Genomic DNA, 21,344 nt, shown 5'->3' on the forward strand with positions numbered 1-21,344 from the left:
ATAAGATATCAGTAATACATGGAATGTAAACTTGGCTACACAGGAACTGAATTACAGAACAGAACAGGGTCTCAAATTTAGAAAACCAACTTATGCTTGCTTAAGGGGAAAGGTGAGTTGGGGTGCTGCATAAAATCGGAGATTGAAATGAACACAGATAAAGTTCCATAAGCCAAATATGGAATAGACAAGAGATTCTCCTTGCTCAACGAAATGGACTCAACACCCCATATTAAACGCCTAAGAATGTACCTGACTAGTAAGTATCTTAAAACTTATGGATTGCTATGTCTCCGAAAGAGAATCAAGCATATGTACAGGGGCATAAACGCAGCAGTGATAGGATTGGAGAGGTTCGGTGAGCAAACGAAGACCCTTTGAAGTCATATTGCATGGTACCCATTCCACGGGTCTCAACTCTCCAGGTTTAAGGTATTCTTCCTTCAGCTAAAACATGCATGTGGAACCCAGAGTATGAGCAACCGTGTGAACGGGAGACGTGTTCAAATATGTCTCAGTTTTCGTACCCTGGTACTCGGGTGCAACATTCCAGACGCTTTACTAACACTCTCCCCACTTGGAGAGTCAGCGCCTTTAACCTCCTGTTTGGCCCAGTTTGCAATTTCTGCGGAAGATGAACAGGAATAGGGAGAACCAATGAGAGACTAGCTGGAGGTGTCTGAACGGGCAAATTTAACTCTCATTTCCCACCAGGAAGAGGAAATAACCAAAGGCTCAGCGTGCCGTGCCAGAACCAGATTAGGGCCTGAAGCCATCCTGCGGTGTTGCGGCCAGCTCACAAGAAAGCGAGTTGAAGAAAGTAGCTCAGGGGCACTGTAATGCACAAACCTGCAGAGTTATAAATGACAGCTATCATCCAAAAATATACTGAAGTAAGGCTGCCAAGAGGACTTGAAAGCGGGGCAGAATTGCAGGAACCCGATTTCAGGAGGTAGACTGGAATTGCATTGAAAGCATAGGAAAAGAGGCAGAACGTCCACAATGATGCACTTGGCCAAAAAGGGCGTATGCGTTTTTTCCTGAATATATTCAGGAAAACACGCATACGCCCTTTTTGGCCAACCAAGCAAGCTTGCAAAGGAAATCTGCACTACAATGAAGTCTCACTTCCCCCCGGTCAAAAGGGCCATCTGAAAAAAGTGTAAAATGCAGAAAGGCAGGACAGGCCATGGAGAACTGGGAGCCTTGTTATGCTGATGGGCGGGATGTAAATTGCCAACAGACACTCGGGAGAAGTGTATGGTGTTTCCTGAAACATCTAAAAAACAAAGCAACAGAGCCTAGGGCACTTCCACTTATGGTCCTATAGCTTAGGGAAATTAAAATCAAAAAGACACAGCCACCCCAAAGTTTGGGATGCCTCTGTTTACAAGAACCTCGTTTACCGTACAAGTTCAACATCACAGAAAGTGAAAAATGGATAAAGAACTTGTACAATGCAGTATCACTCAGCAATGAAATCTATGTCATCAGGCCCTTAGCAGCACAATGAGTGGATTCAGGTATGATGATTCTAACTGAAATAAGTCACACAGAAAAAGAAACATCATAAGATATCAGTAATACACGGAATGTAAACTTGGCTACACAGGAACTGAATTACAGAACAGAACAGGGTCTCAAATTTAGAAAACCAACTTATGCTTGCTTAAGGGTAAATGTGAGTTGGGGGGCTGCATAAAACCAGAGATTGAAATGAGCACAGATAAAGTTCCTTAAGCCAAATATGGAATAGACAAGAGCTACTCCTTGCTTAACGAAATGGACTCAACCCCGCATATTAAACGCCTAAGAATGTACCTGACTTGTAAGTATCTTAAAACCTATGGATTGCTATGTCTCCGAAAGAGAATCAAGCGTGTGTACAGGGGCATAAACGCAGCAGTGATAGGATTGGAGAGGTTCGGTGAGCAAATGAAGACCCTTTGAAGTCATATTGCATGGTACCCATTCCACGTGTTTCAACTCTCCAGGTTTAAGGTATTCTTCCTTCAGCTAAAACATGCATGTGGAACCTAGAGTATGATCAACCGTGTGATCGGGAGACGTGTTCAAATATGTCTCAGTTTTCCTCCCCTGGTACTCGGGTGCAACATTCCAGACGCTTTACTAACACTCTCCAGACTTGGAGAGTCAGCGCCTTTAACCTCCAGTTGGGCCCAGTTTGCAATTTCTGCGGAAGATGAACAGGAATAGCGAGAACCAATGAGAGATTAGCTGGAGGTGTCTGGACGGGCAAATTTAACTCTCATTTCCCACCAGGAAGAGGAATTAACCAAAGGCTCAGCGTGCCTTGCCGGAACCAGATTAGGGCCTGAAGCCATGCTGCGGTGTTGCGGCCAGCTCACAAGAAAGCGAGTTGAAGAAAGGAGTTCAGGGGCACTGTAATTCACAAACCTGCAGAGTTATAAATGACAGCTATCGTCCAAAAATACACTGAAGTAAGGCTGCCAGGAGGACTTGAAAGTGGGGCAGAATTGCAGGAAACCGATTTCAGGAGGTAGACTGGAATTGGATTGAAAGCATAGGAAAAGAGGCAGAACGTCCACAATGATGCACTTGGCCAAAAAGGGCGTATGCGTTTTTTCCTGAATATATTCAGGAAAACACGCATACGCCCTTTTTGGCCAACCAAGCAAGCTTGCAAAGGAAATCTGCACTACAATGAAGTCTCACTTCCCCCTGGTCAAAAGGGCCATCTGAAAAAAGTGTAAATTCCAGAAAGGCAGGACAGGCCATGGAGAACTGGGAGCCTTGTTATGCTGATGGGCGGGATGTAAATTGCCAACAGACACTGGGGAGAAGTGTATGGTGTTTCCTGAAACATCTAAAAAACAAAGCAACAAAGCCTAGGGCACTTCCACTTATGGTCCTATAGCTTAGGGAAATTAAAATCAAAAAGACACAGCTACCCCAAAGTTTGGGACTGCTCTGTTTACAAGAACCTTGTTTACCGTACAAGTTCAGTATCACAGAAAGTGAAAAATGGATAAAGAACTTGTGGTACTTATGTACAATGCAGTATCACTCAGCAATGAAATCTATGTCATCAGGCCCATAGCAGCATAATGAGAGGATTCAGGTACGATGATTCTAACTGAAATAAGTCACACAGAAAAAGAAACATCATAAGATATCACTAATACATGGAATGTAAACTTGGCTACACAGGAACTGAATTTCAAAACAGAACAGGGTCTCAAATTTAGAAAACCAACTTATGCTTGCTTAAGGGTAAATGTGAGTTGGGGTGCTGCATAAAACCAGAGATTGAAATGAGCACAGATAAAGTTCCTTAAGCCAAATATGGAATAGACAAGAGCTACTCCTTGCTCAATGAAATGGAGTCAACACCCCATATTAAACGCCTAAGAATGTACCTGACTAGTAAGTATCTTAAAACCTATGGATTGCTATGTCTCTGAAAGAGAATCAAGCATGTGTACAGGGGCATAAACGCAGCAGTGATAGGATTGGAGAGGTTCGGTGAGCAAATGAAGACCCTTTGAAGTCATATTGCATGGTACCCATTCCACGGGTCTCAACTCTCCAGGTTTAAGGTATTCTTCCTTCAGCAAAAACATGCATGTGGAACCCAGAGTATGATCAACCGTGTGAACGGGAGACGTGTTCAAATATGTCTCAGTTTTCCTTCCCTGGTACTCGGGTGCAACATTCCAGACGCTTTACTAACACTCTCCCCACTTGGAGAGTCAGCGCCTTTAACCTCCTGTTTGGCCCAGTTTGCAATTTCTGCGGAAGATGAACAGGAATAGGGAGAACCAATGAGAGACTAGCTGGAGGTGTCTGGACGGGCAAATTTAACTCTCATTTCCCACCAGGAAGAGGAAATAACCAAAGGCTCAGCGTGCCGTGCCGGAACCAGATTAGGGCCTAAAACCATCCTGCGGTGTTGCGGCCAGCTCACAAGAAAGCGAGTTGAAAAAAGGAGCTCAGGGGCACTGTAATTCACAAACCTGCAGAGTTATAAATGACAGCTATCGTCCAAAAATATACTGAAGTAAGGCTGCCAAGATGACTTGAAAGCGGGGCAGAATTGCAGGAAACCGATTTCAGGAGGTAGACTGGAATTGCATTGAAAGCATAGGAAAAGAGGCAGAACGTCCACAATGATGCACTTGGCCAAAAACGGCGTATGCGTTTTTTCCTGAATATATTCAGGAAAAAACGCATACGCCCTTTTTGGCCAACCAAGCAAGCTTGCAAAGGAAATCTGCACTACAATGAAGTCTCACTTCCCCCCGGTAAAAAGGGCCATCTGAAAAAAGTGTAAAATCCAGAAAGGCAGAACAGGCCATGGAGAACTGGGAGCCTTGTTGTGCTGATGGGCGGGATATAAATAGCCAACAGACACTCGGGAGAACTGTATGGTGTTTCCTGAAACATCTAAAAAACAAAGCAACAGAGCCTAGGGCACTTCCACTTATGGTCCTATAGCTTAGGGAAATTAAAATCAAAAAGACACAGCCACCCCAAAGTTTGGAACGGCTCTGTTTACAAGAACCTCGTTTACAGAACAAGTTCCACATTGCAGAAAGTGAAAAATGGATAAAGAAGTTGTGGTATTTACTTACAAAGCAATATCACTCAGCAATGAAATCTATGTCATCAGGCCCTTAGCAGCACAATGAGTGGATTCAGGTATGATGATTCTAACTGAAATAAGTCACACAGAAAAAGAAACATCATAAGATATCACTAATACACGGAATGTAAACTTGGCTACACAGGAACTGAATTACAGAACAGAACAGGGTCTCAAATTTAGAAAACCAACTTATGCTTGCTTAAGGGGAAAGGTGAGTTGGGGTGCTGCATAAAACCAGAGATTGAAATGAGCACAGATAAAGTTCCTTAAGCCAAATATGGAATAGACAAGAGCTACTCCTTGCTCAACGAAATGGACTCAACTCCCCATATTAAACGCCTAAGAATGTACCTGACTAGTAAGTATCTTAAAACCTATGGATTGCTATGTCTCCGAAAGAGAATCAAGCGTGTGTACAGGGGCATAAACGCAGCAGTGATTGGATTTGAGCGGTTCGGTGAGCAAATGAAGACCCTTTGAAGTCATATTGCATGGTACCCATTCCACGGGTCTCAACTCTCCAGGTTTAAGGTATTCTTCCTTCAGCTAAAACATGCATGTGGAACCCAGAGTATGATCAACCGTGTGATCGGGAGACGTGTTCAAATATGTCTCAGTTTTCCTCCCCTGGTACTCGGGTGCAACATTCCAGACGCTTTACTAACACTCTCCCGACTTGGAGAGTCAGCGCCTTTAACCTCCAGTTGGGCCCAGTTTGCAATTTCTGCGGAAGATGAACAGGAATAGCGAGAACCAATGAGAGACTAGCTGGAGGTGTCTGGACGGGCAAATTTAACTCTCATTTCCCACCAGGAAGAGGAAATAACCAAAGGCTCAGCGTGCCATGCCGGAACCAGATTAGGGCCTGAAGCCATCCTGCGGTGTTGCGGCCAGCTCGAAAGAAAGCGAGTTGAAGAAAGGAGCTCAGGGGCACTGTAATGCACAAACCTGCAGAGTTATAAATGACAGCTATCGTCCAAAAATATACTGAAGTAAGGCTGCCAAGAGGACTTGAAAGCGGGGCAGAATTGCAGGAAACCGATTTCAGGAGGTAGACTGGAATTGCATTGAAAGCATAGGAAAAGAGGCAGAACTTTCACAATGATGCACTTGGCCAAAAAGAGCGTATGCGTTTTTTCCTGAATATATTCACGAAAAAACGCATACGCCCCTTTTGGCCAACCAAGCAAGCTTGCAAAGGAAATCTGCACTACAATGAAGTCTCAATTCCCCCCAGTAAAAAGGGCCATCTGAAAAAAGTGTAAAATCCAGAAAGGCAGGACAGGCCATAGAGAACTGGGAGCCTTGTTATGCTGATGGGCAGGATGTAAATTGCAAACAGACACTAGGGAGAAGTGTATGGTGTTTCCTGAAACATCTAAAAAACAAAGCAACAGAGCCTAGGGCACTTCCACTTATGGTCCTTTAGCTTAGGGAAATTAAAATCAAAAAGACACAGCCACCCCAAAGTTTGGGACTCCTCTGTTTACAAGAACCTCGTTTACAGTACAAGTTCAACATCGCAGAATGTGAAAAATGGATAAAGAACTTGTGGTACTTACGTACAATGCAGTATCACTCAGCAATGAAATCTATGTCATCAGGCCCGTAGCAGCATAATGAGTGGATTCAGGTACGATGATTCTAACTGAAATAAGTCACACAGAAAAAGAAACATCATAAGATATCACTAATACACGGAATGTAAACTTGGCTACACAGGAACTGAATTACAAAACAGAACAGGGTCTCAAATTTAGAAAACCAACTTATGCTTGCTTAAGGGGAAAGGTGAGTTGGGGTGCTGCATAAAACCAGAGATTGAAATGAGCACAGATAAAGTTCCTTAAGCCAAATATGGAATAGACAAGAGCTACTCCTTGCTCAACGAAATGGACTCAACACCCCATATTAAACGCCTAAGAATGTACCTGACTAGTAAGTATCTTAAAACCTATGGATTGCTATGTCTCTGAAAGAGAATCAAGCGTGTGTACAGGGGCATAAACGCAGCAGTGATAGGATTGGAGAGGTTCGGTGAGCAAATGAAGACCCTTTGAAGTCATATTGCATGGTATCCATTCCACGGGTCTCAACTACACAGGTTTAGGGTATTCTTCCTTCAGCTAAAACATGCATGTGGAACCCAGAGTATGATCAACCGTGTGAACGGGAGACGTGTTCAAATATGTCTCAGTTTTCCTCCCCTGGTACTCGGGTGCAACATTCCAGACGCTTTACTAACACTCTCCCCACTAGGAGAGTCAGGGCCTTTAACCTCCTGTTTGGCCCAGTTTGCCATTTCTGCGGAAGATGAACAGGAATAGGGAGAACCAATGAGACACTAGCTGGAGGTGTCTGGACGGGAAAATTTAACTCTCATTTCCCACCAGGAAGAGGAATTAACCAAAGGCTCAGCGTGCCGTGCCGGAACCAGATTAGGGCCTGAAGCCATCCTGCGGTGTTGCGGCCAGCTCACAAGAAAGCGAGTTGAAGAAAGGAGCTCAGGGGCACTGTAATTCACAAACCTGCAGAGTTATAAATGACAGCTATCGTCCAAAAATATACTGAAGTAAGGCTGCCAAGAGGACTTGAAAGCGGGGCAGAATTGCAGGAAACCGATTTCAGGAGGTAGACTGGAATTGCATTGAAAGCATAGGAAAAGAGGCAGAGCGTCCACAATGATGCACCTGGCCAAAAAGGGCGTATGCGTTTTTTCCTGAATATATTCAGGAAAAAACGCATACACCCTTTTTGGCCAACCAAGCAAGCTTGTAAAGGAAATCTGCACTACAATGAAGTCTCACTTCCCCCCGGTCAAAAGGACCATCTGAAAAAAGTGTAAAATCCAGAAAGGCAGGACAGGCCATGGAGAACTGGGAGCCTTGTTATGCTGATGGGAGGGATGTAAATTGCCAACAGACACTCGGGAGAAGTGTATGGTGTTTCCTGAAACATCTAAAAAACAAAGCAACAGAGCCTAGGGCACTTCCACTTATGGTCCTATAGCTTAGGGAAATTAAAATCAAAAAGACACAGCCACCTCAAAGTATGGTACGGCTCTGTTTACAAGAACCTCGTTTACTGTACAAGTTCAACATCGCAGAAAGTGAAAAATGGATAAAGAAGTTGTGGTATTTACTTACAAAGCAATATCACTCAGCAATGAAATCTATGTCATCAGGCCCTTAGCAGCACAATGAGTGGATTCAGGTATGATGATTCTAACTGAAATAAGTCACACAGAAAAAGAAACATCATAAGATATCAGTAATACATGGAATGTAAACTTGGCTACACAGGAACTGAATTCCAAAACAGAACAGGGTCTCAAATTTAGAAAACCAACTTATGCTTGCTTAAGGGTAAAGGTGAGTTGGGGTGCTGCATAAAACCAGAGATTGAAATGAGCACAGATAAAGTTCCTTAAGCCAAATATGGAATAGACAAGAGCTACTCCTTGCTCAACGAAATGGACTCAACACCGCATATTAAACGCCTAAGAATGTACCTGACTAGTAAGTATCTTAAAACCTATGGATTGCTATGTCTCCGAAAGAGAATCAAGCATGTGTACAGGGGCATAAACGCAGCAGTGATAGGATTGGAGAGGTTCGGTGAGCAAATGAAGACCCTTTGAAGTCATATTGCATGGTACCCATTCCACGGGTTTCAACTACCCAGGTTTAAGGTATTCTTCCTTCAGCTAAAACATGCATGTGGAACCTAGAGTATGATCAACCATGTGATTGGGAGACGTGTTCAAATATGTCTCAGTTTTCGTACCCTGGTACTCGGGTGCAACATTCCAGACGCTTTACTAACACTCTCCCGACTTGGAGAGTCAGTGCCTTTAACCTCCTGTTTGGCCCAGTTTGCAATTACTGCGGAAGATGAACAGGAATAGGGAGAACCAATGAGAGACTAGCTGGAGGTGTCTGGACGGGCAAATTTAACTCTCATTTCCCACCAGGAAGAGGAAATAACCAAAGGCTCAGCGTGCCATGCCGGAACCAGATTAGGGCCTGAAGCCATCCTGCGGTGTTGCGGCCAGCTCGAAAGAAAGCGAGTTGAAGAAAGGAGCTCAGGGGCACTGTAATGCACAAACCTGCAGAGTTATAAATGACAGCTATCGTCCAAAAATATACTGAAGTAAGGCTGCCAAGAGGACTTGAAAGCGGGGCAGAATTGCAGGAAACCGATTTCAGGAGGTAGACTGGAATTGCATTGAAAGCATAGGAAAAGAGGCAGAACGTCCACAATGATGCACTTGGCCAAAAAGAGCGTATGCGTTTTTTCCTGAATATATTCACGAAAAAACGCATACGCCCCTTTTGGCCAACCAAGCAAGCTTGCAAAGGAAATCTGCACTACAATGAAGTCTCAATTCCCCCCGGTAAAAAGGGCCATCTGAAAAAAGTGTAAAATCCAGAAAGGCAGGACAGGCCATAGAGAACTGGGAGCCTTGTTATGCTGATGGGCGGTATGTAAATTGCAAACAGACACTAGGGAGAAGTGTATGGTGTTTCCTGAAACATCTAAAAAACAAAGCAACAGAGCCTAGGGCACTTCCACTTATGGTCCTTTAGCTTAGGGAAATTAAAATCAAAAAGACACAGCCACCCCAAAGTTTGGGACTCCTCTGTTTACAAGAACCTCGTTTACAGTACAAGTTCAACATCGCAGAATGTGAAAAATGGATAAAGAACTTGTGGTACTTACGTACAATGCAGTATCACTCAGCAATGAAATCTATGTCATCAGGCCCGTAGCAGCATAATGAGTGGATTCAGGTACGATGATTCTAACTGAAATAAGTCACACAGAAAAAGAAACATCATAAGATATCACTAATACACGGAATGTAAACTTGGCTACACAGGAACTGAATTACAAAACAGAACAGGGTCTCAAATTTAGAAAACCAACTTATGCTTGCTTAAGGGGAAAGGTGAGTTGGGGTGCTGCATAAAACCAGAGATTGAAATGAGCACAGATAAAGTTCCTTAAGCCAAATATGGAATAGACAAGAGCTACTCCTTGCTCAACGAAATGGACTCAACACCCCATATTAAACGCCTAAGAATGTACCTGACTAGTAAGTATCTTAAAACCTATGGATTGCTATGTCTCTGAAAGAGAATCAAGCGTGTGTACAGGGGCATAAACGCAGCAGTGATAGGATTGGAGAGGTTCGGTGAGCAAATGAAGACCCTTTGAAGTCATATTGCATGGTATCCATTCCACGGGTCTCAACTACACAGGTTTAGGGTATTCTTCCTTCAGCTAAAACATGCATGTGGAACCCAGAGTATGATCAACCGTGTGAACGGGAGACGTGTTCAAATATGTCTCAGTTTTCCTCCCCTGGTACTCGGGTGCAACATTCCAGACGCTTTACTAACACTCTCCCCACTAGGAGAGTCAGGGCTTTTAACCTCCTGTTTGGCCCAGTTTGCCATTTCTGCGGAAGATGAACAAGAATAGGGAGAACCAATGAGACACTAGCTGGAGGTGTCTGGACGGGAAAATTTAACTCTCATTTCCCACCAGGAAGAGGAATTAACCAAAGGCTCAGCGTGCCGTGCCGGAACCAGATTAGGGCCTGAAGCCATCCTGCGGTGTTGCGGCCAGCTCACAAGAAAGCGAGTTGAAGAAAGGAGCTCAGGGGCACTGTAATTCACAAACCTGCAGAGTTATAAATGACAGCTATCGTCCAAAAATATACTGAAGTAAGGCTGCCAAGAGGACTTGAAAGCGGGGCAGAATTGCAGGAAACCGATTTCAGGAGGTAGACTGGAATTGCATTGAAAGCATAGGAAAAGAGGCAGAGCGTCCACAATGATGCACCTGGCCAAAAAGGGCGTATGCGTTTTTTCCTGAATATATTCAGGAAAAAACGCATACACCCTTTTTGGCCAACCAAGCAAGCTTGTAAAGGAAATCTGCACTACAATGAAGTCTCACTTCCCCCCGGTCAAAAGGACCATCTGAAAAAAGTGTAAAATCCAGAAAGGCAGGACAGGCCATGGAGAACTGGGAGCCTTGTTATGCTGATGGGAGGGATGTAAATTGCCAACAGACACTCGTGAGAAGTGTATGGTGTTTCCTGAAACATCTAAAAAACAAAGCAACAGAGCCTAGGGCACTTCCACTTATGGTCCTATAGCTTAGGGAAATTAAAATCAAAAAGACACAGCCACCCCAAAGTATGGTACGGCTCTGTTTACAAGAACCTCGTTTACTGTACAAGTTCAACATCGCAGAAAGTGAAAAATGGATAAAGAAGTTGTGGTATTTACTTACAAAGCAATATCACTCAGCAATGAAATCTATGTCATCAGGCCCTTAGCAGCACAATGAGTGGATTCAGGTATGATGATTCTAACTGAAATAAGTCACACAGAAAAAGAAACATCATAAGATATCAGTAATACATGGAATGTAAACTTGGCTACACAGGAACTGAATTCCAAAACAGAACAGGGTCTCAAATTTAGAAAACCAACTTATGCTTGCTTAAGGGTAAAGGTGAGTTGGGGTGCTGCATAAAACCAGAGATTGAAATGAGCACAGATAAAGTTCCTTAAGCCAAATATGGAATAGACAAGAGCTACTCCTTGCTTAACGAAATGGACTCAACACCGCATATTAAACGCCTAAGAATGTACCTGACTAGTAAGTATCTTAAAACCTATGGATTGCTATGTCTCCGAAAGAGAATCAAGCATGTGTACAGGGGCATAAACGCAGCAGTGATAGGATTGGAGAGGTTCGGTGAGCAAATGAAGACCCTTTGAAGTCATATTGCATGGTACCCATTCCACGGGTTTCAACTACCCAGGTTTAAGGTATTCTTCCTTCAGCTAAAACATGCATGTGGAACCTAGAGTATGATCAACCATGTGATTGGGAGACGTGTTCAAATATGTCTCAGTTTTCGTACCCTGGTACTCGGGTGCAACATTCCAGACGCTTTACTAACACTCTCCCGACTTGGAGAGTCAGTGCCTTTAACCTCCTGTTTGGCCCAGTTTGCAATTACTGCGGAAGATGAACAGGAATAGGGAGAACCAATGAGAGACTAGCTGGACGTGTCTGAACGGGCAAATTTAACTCTCATTTCCCACCAGGAAGAGGAATTAACCAAAGGCTCAGCGTGCCGTGCCGGAACCAGATTACGGCCTGAAGCCATCCTGTGGTGTTGCGGCCAGCTCACAAGAAAGCGAGTTGAAGAAAGGAGCTCAGGGGCACTGTAATTCACAAAACTGCAGAGTTATAAATGACAGCTATCGTCCAAAAATATACTGAAGTAAGGCTGCCAAGAGGACTTGAAAGCGGGGCAGAATTGCAGGAAACCGATTTCAGGAGGTAGACTGGAATTGCATTGAAAGCATAGGAAAAGAGGCAGAACGTCCACAATGATGCACTTGGCCAAAAAGTGCGTATGCGTTTTTTCCTGAATATATTCAGGAAAAAACGCATACGCCCTTTTTGGCCAACCAAGCAAGCTTGCAAAGGAAATCTGCACTACAATGAAGTCTCACTTCCCCCCAGTAAAAAGGGGCATCTGAAAAAAGTGTAAAATCCAGAAAGGCAGGACAGGCCATGGAGAACTGGAAGCCTTGTTATGCTGATGGGCGGGATATAAATTGCCAACAGACACTCAGGAGAAGTGTATGGTGTTTCCTGAAACATCTGAAAAACAAAGCAACAGAGCCTAGGGCACTTCCACTTATGGTCCTATAGCTTAGGGAAATTAAAATCAAAAAGACACAGCCACCCCAAAGTTTGGGACGCCTCTGTTTACAAGAACCTCGTTTACCGTACAAGTTCAACATCACAGAAAGTGAAAAATGGATAAAGAACTTGTACAATGCAGTATCAATCAGCAATGAAATCTATGTCACCAGGCCCGTAGCAGCATAATGAGTGGATTCAGGTACGATGATTCTAACTGAAATAAGTCACACAGAAAAAGAAACATCATAAGATATCACTAATACAAGGAATGTAAACTTGGCTACACAGGAACTGAATTCCAAAACAGAACAGGGTCTCAAATTTAGAAAACCAACTTATGCTTGCTTAAGGGGAAAGGTGAGTTGGGGTGCTGCATAAAACCAGAGATTGAAATGAGCACAGATAAAGTTCCTTAAGCCAAATATGGAATAGACAAGAGCTACTCCTTGCTCAACGAAATGGACTCAACACCACATATTAAATGCCTAAGAATGTACCTGACTAGTAAGCATCTTAAAACCTATGGATTGCTATGTCTCCGAAAGAGAATCAAGCATGTGTACAGGGGCATAAACGCAGCAGTGATAGGATTGGAGAGGTTCGGTGAGCAAATGAAGACCCTTTGAAGTCATATTGCATGGTACCCATTCCACGGGTCTCAACTCTCCAGGTTTAAGGTATTCTTCCTTCAGCTAAAACATGCATGTGGAACCCAGAGTATGATCAACCGTGTGATCGGGAGACGTGTTCAAATATGTCTCAGTTTTCCTCCCCTGGTACTCGGGTGCAACATTCCAGACGCTTTACTAACACTCTCCAAACTTGGAGAGTCAGCGCCTTTAACCTCCAGTTGGGCCCAGTTTGCAATTTCTACGGAAGATGAACAGGAATAGCGAGAACCAATGAGAGACTAGCTGGAGGTGTCTGGACGGGCAAATTTAACTCTCATATCCCACCAGGAAGAGGAAATAACCAAAGGCTCAGCGTGCCGTGCCGGAACCAGATTAGGGCCTGAAGCCATCCTGTGGTGTTGCGGCCACCTCAAAAGTAAGCGAGTTGAAGAAAGGAGCTCAGGGGCACTGTAATTCACAAAGCTGCAGAGTTATAAATGACAGCTATCGTCCAAAAATATACTGAAGTAAGGCTGCCAAGAGGACTTGAAAGCGGGGCAGAATTGCAGGAAACCGATTTCAGGAGGTAGACTGGAATTGCATTGAAAGCATAGGAAAAGAGGCAGAACGTCCACAATGATGAACTTGGCCAAAAAGAGCGTATGCGTTTTTTCCTGAATATATTCAGGAAAAAACGCATACGCCCCTTTTGGCCAACAAAGCAAGCTTGCAAAGGAAATCTGCACTACAATGAAGTCTCACTTCCCCCTGGTCAAAAGGGCCATCTGAAAAAAGTGTAAAATCCAGAAAGGCAGGACAAGCCATAGAGAACTGGGAGCCTTGTTATGCTGCTGGGCGGGACGTAAATTGCCAACAGACACTCGGGAGAAGTGTATGGTGTTTCCTGAAACATCTAAAAAACAAAGCAACAGAGCCTAGGGCACTTCCACTTATGGTCCTATAGCTTAGGGAAATTAAAATCAAAAAGACACAGCCACCCCAATGTTTGGGACGCCTCTGTTTACAAGAACCTCGTTTACAGTACAAGTTCAACATCGCAGAATGTGAAAAATGGATAAAGAACTTGTGGTACTTACGTATAATGCAGTATCACTCAGCAATGAAATCTATGTCATCAGGCCCGTAGCAGCATAATGAGTGGATTCAGGTACGATGATTCTAACTGAAATAAGTCACACAGAAAAAGAAACATCATAAGATATCACTAATACACGGAATGTAAACTTGGCTACACAGGAACTGAATTCCAAAACAGAACAGGGTCTCAAATTTAGAAAACCAACTTATGCTTGCTTAAGGGTAAAGGTGAGTTGGGGTGCTGCATAAAACCAGAGATTGAAATGAGCACAGATAAAGTTCCTTAAGCCAAATATGGAATAGACAAGAGCTACTCCTTGCTCAACGAAATGGACTCAACACCCCATATTAAACGCCTAAGAATGTACCTGACTAGTAAGTATCTTAAAACCTATGGATTGCTATGTCTCCGAAAGAGAATCAAGCGTGTGTACAGGGGCATAAACGCAGCAGTGATAGGATTGGAGAGGTTCGGTGAGCAAATGAAGACCCTTTGAAGTCATATTGCATGGTACCCATTCCACGGGTCTCAGCTACACAGGTTTAAGGTATTCTTCCTTCAGCTAAAACATGCATGTGGAACCCAGAGTATGATCAACCGTGTGATCGGGAGACATGTTCAAATATGTCTCAGTTTTCGTACCCTATTACTCGGGTGCAACATTCCAGACGCTTTACTAACACTCTCCCGACTTGGAGAGTCAGTGCCTTTAACCTCCTGTTTGGCCCAGTTTGCAATTTCTGCGCAAGATGAACAGGAATAGCGAGAACCAATGAGAGACTAGCTAGAGGTGTCTGGACGGGCAAATTTAACTCTCATTTCCCACCAGGAAGAGGAATTAACCAAAGGCTCAGCGTGCCGTGCCGGAACCAGATTAGGGCCTGAAGCCATCCTGCGGTGTTGCGGCCAGCTCACAAGAAAGCGAGTTGAAGAAAGGAGCTCAGGGGCACTGTAATTCACAAACCTGCAGAGTTATAAATGACAGCTATCGTCCAAAAATATACTGAAGTAAGGCTGCCAAGAGGGCTTGAAAGCGGGGCAGAATTGCAGGAAACCGATTTCAGGAGGTAGACTGGAATTGCATTGAAAGCATAGGAAAAGAGGCAGAACGTCCACAATGATGCACTTGGCCAAAAAGGGCGTATGCGTTTTTTCCTGAATATATTCAGGAAAAAACGCATACGCCCTTTTTGGCCAACCAAGCAAGCTTGCAAAGGAAATCTGCACTACAATGAAGTCTCACTTCCCCGCGGTCAAAAGGGCCATCTGAAAAAAGTGTAAAATCCAGAAAGGCAGGACAGGCCATGGAGAACTGGGAGCCTTGTTATGCTGATGGGCGGGATGTAAATTGCCAACAGACACTCGGGAGAAGTGTATGGTGTTTCCTGAAACATCTAAAAAACACAGCAACAGAGCCTAGAGCACTTCCACTTATGGTCCTATAGCTTAGGGAAATTAAAATCAAAAAGACACAGCCACCCCATAGTTTGGGACGCCTCTGTTTACAAGAACCTCGTTTACCGTACAAGTTCAACATCACAGAAAGTGAAAAATGGATAAAGAACTTGTACAATGCAGTATCACTCAGCAATGAAATCTATGTCACCAGGCCCGTAGCAGCATAATGAGTGGATTCAGGTACGATGATTCTAACTGAAATAAGTCACACAGAAAAAGAAACATCATAAGATATCACTAATACACGGAATGTAAACTTGGCTACAAAGAACTGAATTCCAAAACAGAACAGGGTCTCAAATTTAGAAAACCAACTTATGCTTGCTTAAGGGGAAAGGTGAGTTGGGGGGCTGCATAAAACCAGAGATTGAAATGAGCACAGATAAAGTTCCTTAAGCCAAATATGGAATAGACAAGAGCTACTCCTTGCTCAACAAAATGGACTCAACACCCCATATTAAACGCCTAAGAATGTACCTGACTAGTAAGTATCTTAAAACCTATGGATTGCTATGTCTCCAAAAGAGAATCAAGCGTGTGTACAGGGGCATAAACGCAGCAGTGATAGGATTGGAGAGGTTCGGTGAGCAAATGAAGACCCTTTGAAGTCATATTGCATGGTACCCATTCCACGTGTTTCAACTCTCCAGGTTTAAGGTATTCTTCCTTCAGCTAAAACATGCATGTGGTACCTAGAGTATGATTAACCGTGTGATCGGGAGACGTGTTCAAATATGTCTCAGTTTTCCTCCCCTGGTACTCGGGTGCAACATTCCAGACGCTTTACTAACACTCTCCAGACTTGGAGAGTCAGCGCCTTTAACCTCCAGTTGGGCCCAGTTTGCAATTTCTGCGGAAGATGAACAGGAATAGCGAGAACCAATGAGAGATTAGCTGGAGGTGTCTGGACGGGCAAATTTAACTCTCATTTCCCACCAGGAAGAGGAATTAACCAAAGGCTCAGCGTGCCGTGCCGGAACCAGATTAGGGCCTGAAGCCATCCTGCGGTGTTGCGGCCAGGTCACAAGAAAGCGAGTTGAAGAAAGGAGCTCAGGGGCACTGTAATTCACAAACCTGCAGAGATATAAATGACAGCTATCGTCCAAAAATATACTGAAGTAAGGCTGCCAAGAGGACTTGAAAGCGGGGCAGAATTGCAGGAAACCGATTTCAGGAGGTAGACTGGAATTGCATTGAAAGCATAGGAAAAGAGGCAGAACGTCCACAATGATGCACTTGGCCAAAAAGGGCGTATGCGTTTTTTCCTGAATATATTCAGGAAAAAACGCATACGCCCTTTTTGGCCAACCAAGCAAGCTTGCAAAGGAAATCTGCACTACAATGAAGTCTCACTTCCCCCCGGTCAAAAGGGCCATCTGAAAAAAGTGTAAAATGCAGAAAGGCAGGACAGGCCATGGAGAACTGGGAGCCTTGTTATGCTGATGGGTGGGATGTAAATTGCCAACAGACACTTGGGAGAAGTGTATGGTGTTTCCTGAAACATCTAAAAAACAAAGCAACAGAGCCTAGGGCACTTCCACTTATGGTCCTATAGCTTAGGGAAATTAAAATCAAAAAGACACAGCCACCCCAAAATTTGGGACGCCTCTGTTTACAAGAACCTCGTTTACCGTACAAGTTCAATATCACAGAAACTGAAAAATGGATAAAGAACTTGTGGTACTTACGTACAATGCAGTATCACTCAGCAATGAAATCTATGTCATCAGGCCCGTAGCAGCATAATGAGTGGATTCAGGTACGATGATTCTAACTTAAATAAGTCACACAGAAAAAGAAACATCATAAGGTATCACTAATACACGGAATGTAAACTTGGCTACAGAGGAACTGAATTCCAAAACAGAACAGGGTCTCAAATTTAGAAAACCAACTTATGCTTGCTTAAGGGGAAAGGTGAGTTGGGGTGCTGCATAAAACCAGAGATTGAAATGAGCACAGATAAAGTTCCTTAAGCCAAATATGGAATAGACAAGAGCTACTCCTTGCTCAACGAAATGGACTCAACTCCCCATATTAAACGCCTAAGAATGTACCTGACTAGTAAGTATCTTAAAACCTATGGATTGCTATGTCTCCGAAAGAGAATCAAGCGTGTGTACACGGGCATAAACGCAGCAGTAATAGGATTGGAGCGGTTCGGTGAGCAAATGAAGACCCTTTGAAGTCATATTGCATGGTACCCATTCCACGGGTCTCAACTCTCCAGGTTTAATGTATTCTTCCTTCAGCTAAAACATGCATGTGGAACCCAGAGTATGATCAACCGTGTGATCGGGAGACGTGTTCAAATATGTCTCAGTTTTCCTCCCCTGGTACTCGGGTGCAACATTCCAGACGCTTTACTAACACTCTCCCGACTTGGAGAGTCAGCGCCTTTAACCTCCAGTTGGGCCCAGTATGCAATTACTGCGGAAGATGAACAGGAATAGGGAGAACCAATGAGAGACTAGATGGAGGTGTCTGGACGGGCAAATTTAACTCTCATTTCCCACCAGGAAGAGGAAATAACCAAAGGCTCAGCGTGCCGTGCCGGAACCAGATTAGGGCCTGAAGCCATCCTGCGGTGTTGCGGCCAGGTCACAAGAAAGCGAGCTGAAGAAAGGAGCTAAGGGGCACTGTAATTCACAAACCTGCAGAGTTATAAGTGACAGCTATCGTCCAAAAATATACTGAAGTAAGGCTGCCAAGAGGACTTGAAAGCGGGGCAGAATTGCAGGAAACCGATTTCAGGAGGTAGACTGGAATTGCATTGAAAGCATAGGAAAAGAGGCAGAACGTCCACAATGATGAACTTGGCCAAAAAGAGCGTATGCGTTTTTTCCTGAATATATTCAGGAAAAAACGCATACGCACCGTTTGGCCAACCAAGCAAGCTTGCAAAGGAAATCTGCACTAAAATGAAGTCTCACTTCCCTCCGGTCAAAAGGGCCATCTGAAAAAAGTGTAAAATCTAGAAAGGCAGGACAGGCCATGGAGAACTGGGAGCCTTGTTATGCTGATGGGCGGGATGTAAATTGCCAACAGACACTCGGGAGAAGTGTATGGTGTTTCCTGAAACATCTAAAAAACAAAGCAACAGAGCCTAGGGCACTTCCACTTATGGTCCTATAGCTTAGGGAAATTAAAATCAAAAAGACACAGCCACCCCAAAGTTTGGGACGCCTCTGTTTACAAGAACCACATTTACCGTACAAGTTCAGTATCACAGAAAGTGAAAAATGGATAAAGAACTTGTGGTACTTACGTACAATGCAGTATCACTCAGCAATGAAATCTATGTCATCAGGCCCGTAGCAGCATAATGAGTGGATTCAGGTACGATGATTTTAACTGAAATAAGTCACACAGAAAAAGAAACATCATAAGATATCACTAATACACGGAATGTAAACTTGGCTACACAGGAACTGAATTCCAAAACAGAACAGGGTCTCAAATTTAGAAAACGAACTTATGCTTGCTTAAGGGGAAAGGTGAGTTGGGGTGCTACATAAAACCAGAGATTGAAATGAGCACAGATAAGTTCCTTAAGCCAAATATGGAATAGACAAGAGCTACTCCTTGCTCAACGAAATGAACTCAACACCCCATATTAAACGCCTAAGAATGTACCTGACTAGTAAGTATCTTAAAACCTATGGATTGCTATGTCTCCAAAAGAGAATCAAGCATGTGTACAGGGCCATAAACGCAGCAGTGATAGGATTGGAGAGGTTCAGTGAGCAAATGAAGACCCTTTGAAGTCATATTGCATGGTACCCATTCCACGGGTCTCAACTACCCAGGTTTAAGGTATTCTTCCTTCAGCTAAAACATGCATGTGGAACCCAGAGTATGATCAACCGTGTGAACGGGAGACGTGTTCAAATATGTCTCAGTTTTCCTCCCCTGGTACTCGGGTGCAACATTCCAGACGCTTTACTAACACTCTCCCCACTAGGAGAGTCAGCGCCTTTAACTTCCTGTTTGGCCCAGTTTGCCATTTCTGCGGAAGATGAACAGGAATACGGAGAACCAATGAGACACTAGCTGGAGGTGTCTGGACGGGCAAATTTAACTCTCATTTCCCACCAGGAAGAGGAATTAACCAAAGGCTCAGCGTGCCGTGCCGGAACCAGATTAGGGCCTGAAGCCATCCTGCGGTGTTGCGGCCAGCTCACAAGAAAGCGAGTTGAAGAAAGGAGCTCAGGGGCACTGTAATTCACAAACCTGCAGAGTTATAAATGACAGCTATCGTCCAAAAATATACTGAAGTAAGGCTGCCAAGAGGACTTGAAAGCGGGGCAGAATTGCAGGAAACCGATTTCAGGAGGTAGACTGGAATTGCATTGAAAGCATAGGAAAAGAGGCAGAGCGTCCACAATGATGCACCTGGCCAAAAAGGGCGTATGCGTTTTTTCCTGAATATATTCAGGAAAAAACGCATACGCCCTTTTTGGCCAACCAAGCAAGCTTGCAAAGGAAATCTGCACTACAATGAAGTCTCACTTCCTCCCTGTCAAAAGGGCCATCTGAAAAAAGTGTAAAATCCAGAAAGGCAGGACAGGCCATGGAGAACTGGGAGCCTTGTTATGCTGATGGGCGGGACGTAAATTGCCAACAGACACTCGGGAGAAGTGTATGGTGTTTCCTGAAACATCTAAAAAACAAAGCAACAGAGCCTAGGACACTTCCACATATGGTCCTATAGCTTAGGGAAATTAAAATCAAAAAGACACAGCCACCCCAAAGGTTGGAACGGCTCTGTTTACAAGAACCTCGTTTACAGTACAAGTTCAACATCGCAGAAAGTGAAAAATGGATAAAGAACTTGTGGTATTTACTTACAAAGCAATATCACTCAGCAATGAAATCTATGTCATCAGGCCCTTAGCAGCACAATGAGTGGATTCAGGTATGATGATTCTAACTGAAATAAGTCACACAGAAAAAGAAACATCATAAGATATCAGTAATACACGGAATGTAAACTTGGCTACACAGGAACTGAATTACAAAACAGAACAGGGTCTCAAATTTAGAAAACCAACTTATGCTTGCTTAAGGGGAAAGGTGAGTTGGGGTGCTGCATAAAACCAGAGATTGAAATGAGCACAGATAAAGTTCCTTAAGCCAAATATGGAATAGACAAGAGCTACTCCTTGCTCAACAAAATGGACTCAACACCCCATATTAAACGCCTAAGAATGTACCTGACTAGTAAGTATCTTAAAACCTATGGATTGCTATGTCTCCGAAAGAGAATCAAGCGTGTGTACAGGGGCATAAACGCAGCAGTGATAGGATTGGAGAGGTTCGGTGAGCAAATGAAGACCCTTTGAAGTCATATTGCATGGTACCCATTCCACGGGTTTCAACTACCCAGGTTTAAGGTATTCTTCCTTCAGCTAAAACATGTATGTGGAACCTAGAGTATGATCAACCATGTGATCGGGAGACGTGTTCAAATATGTCTCAGTTTTCGTACCCTGGTACTCGGGTGCAACATTCCAGACGCTTTACTAACACTCTCCCGACTTGGAGAGTCAGTCCCTTTAACCTCCTGTTTGGCCCAGTTTGCAATTTCTGCGGAAGATGAACAGGAATAGCGAGAACCAATGAGAGATTAGCTGGAGGTGTCTGGACGGGCAAATTTAACTCTCATTTCCCACCAGGAAGAGGAATTAACCAAAGGCTCAGCGTGCCGTGCCGGAACCAGATTAGGGCCTGAAGCCATCCTGCGGTGTTGCGGCCAGCTCACAAGAAAGAGAGTTGAAGAAAGGCGCTCAGGGGCACTGTA

General features: G+C 43.9%; 1 long non-coding RNA gene across 1 annotated transcript in view; it reads right to left on the reverse strand.

The window, feature by feature from the left end:
• LOC137218249 (uncharacterized) overlaps positions 1-17,004 on the reverse strand; it is a 96,599-nt gene extending 79,595 nt beyond the window's left edge. Inside the window, exons 1-2 of the long non-coding RNA XR_010940573.1 lie at positions 16,895-17,004; positions 3,037-3,114 (exon numbers count right to left, since the gene is read on the reverse strand). This is a non-coding gene — a long non-coding RNA (uncharacterized lncRNA). The remainder of the gene's footprint in view (positions 1-3,036; positions 3,115-16,894) is intronic.
• Between the last annotated feature and the right edge of the window lie 4,340 nt (positions 17,005-21,344).

This window comes from Pseudorca crassidens, unplaced genomic scaffold, assembly GCF_039906515.1.
Source record: "Pseudorca crassidens isolate mPseCra1 unplaced genomic scaffold, mPseCra1.hap1 Scaffold_67, whole genome shotgun sequence".
In the NCBI taxonomy this organism is placed as follows: Eukaryota; Metazoa; Chordata; class Mammalia; order Artiodactyla; family Delphinidae; genus Pseudorca; species Pseudorca crassidens.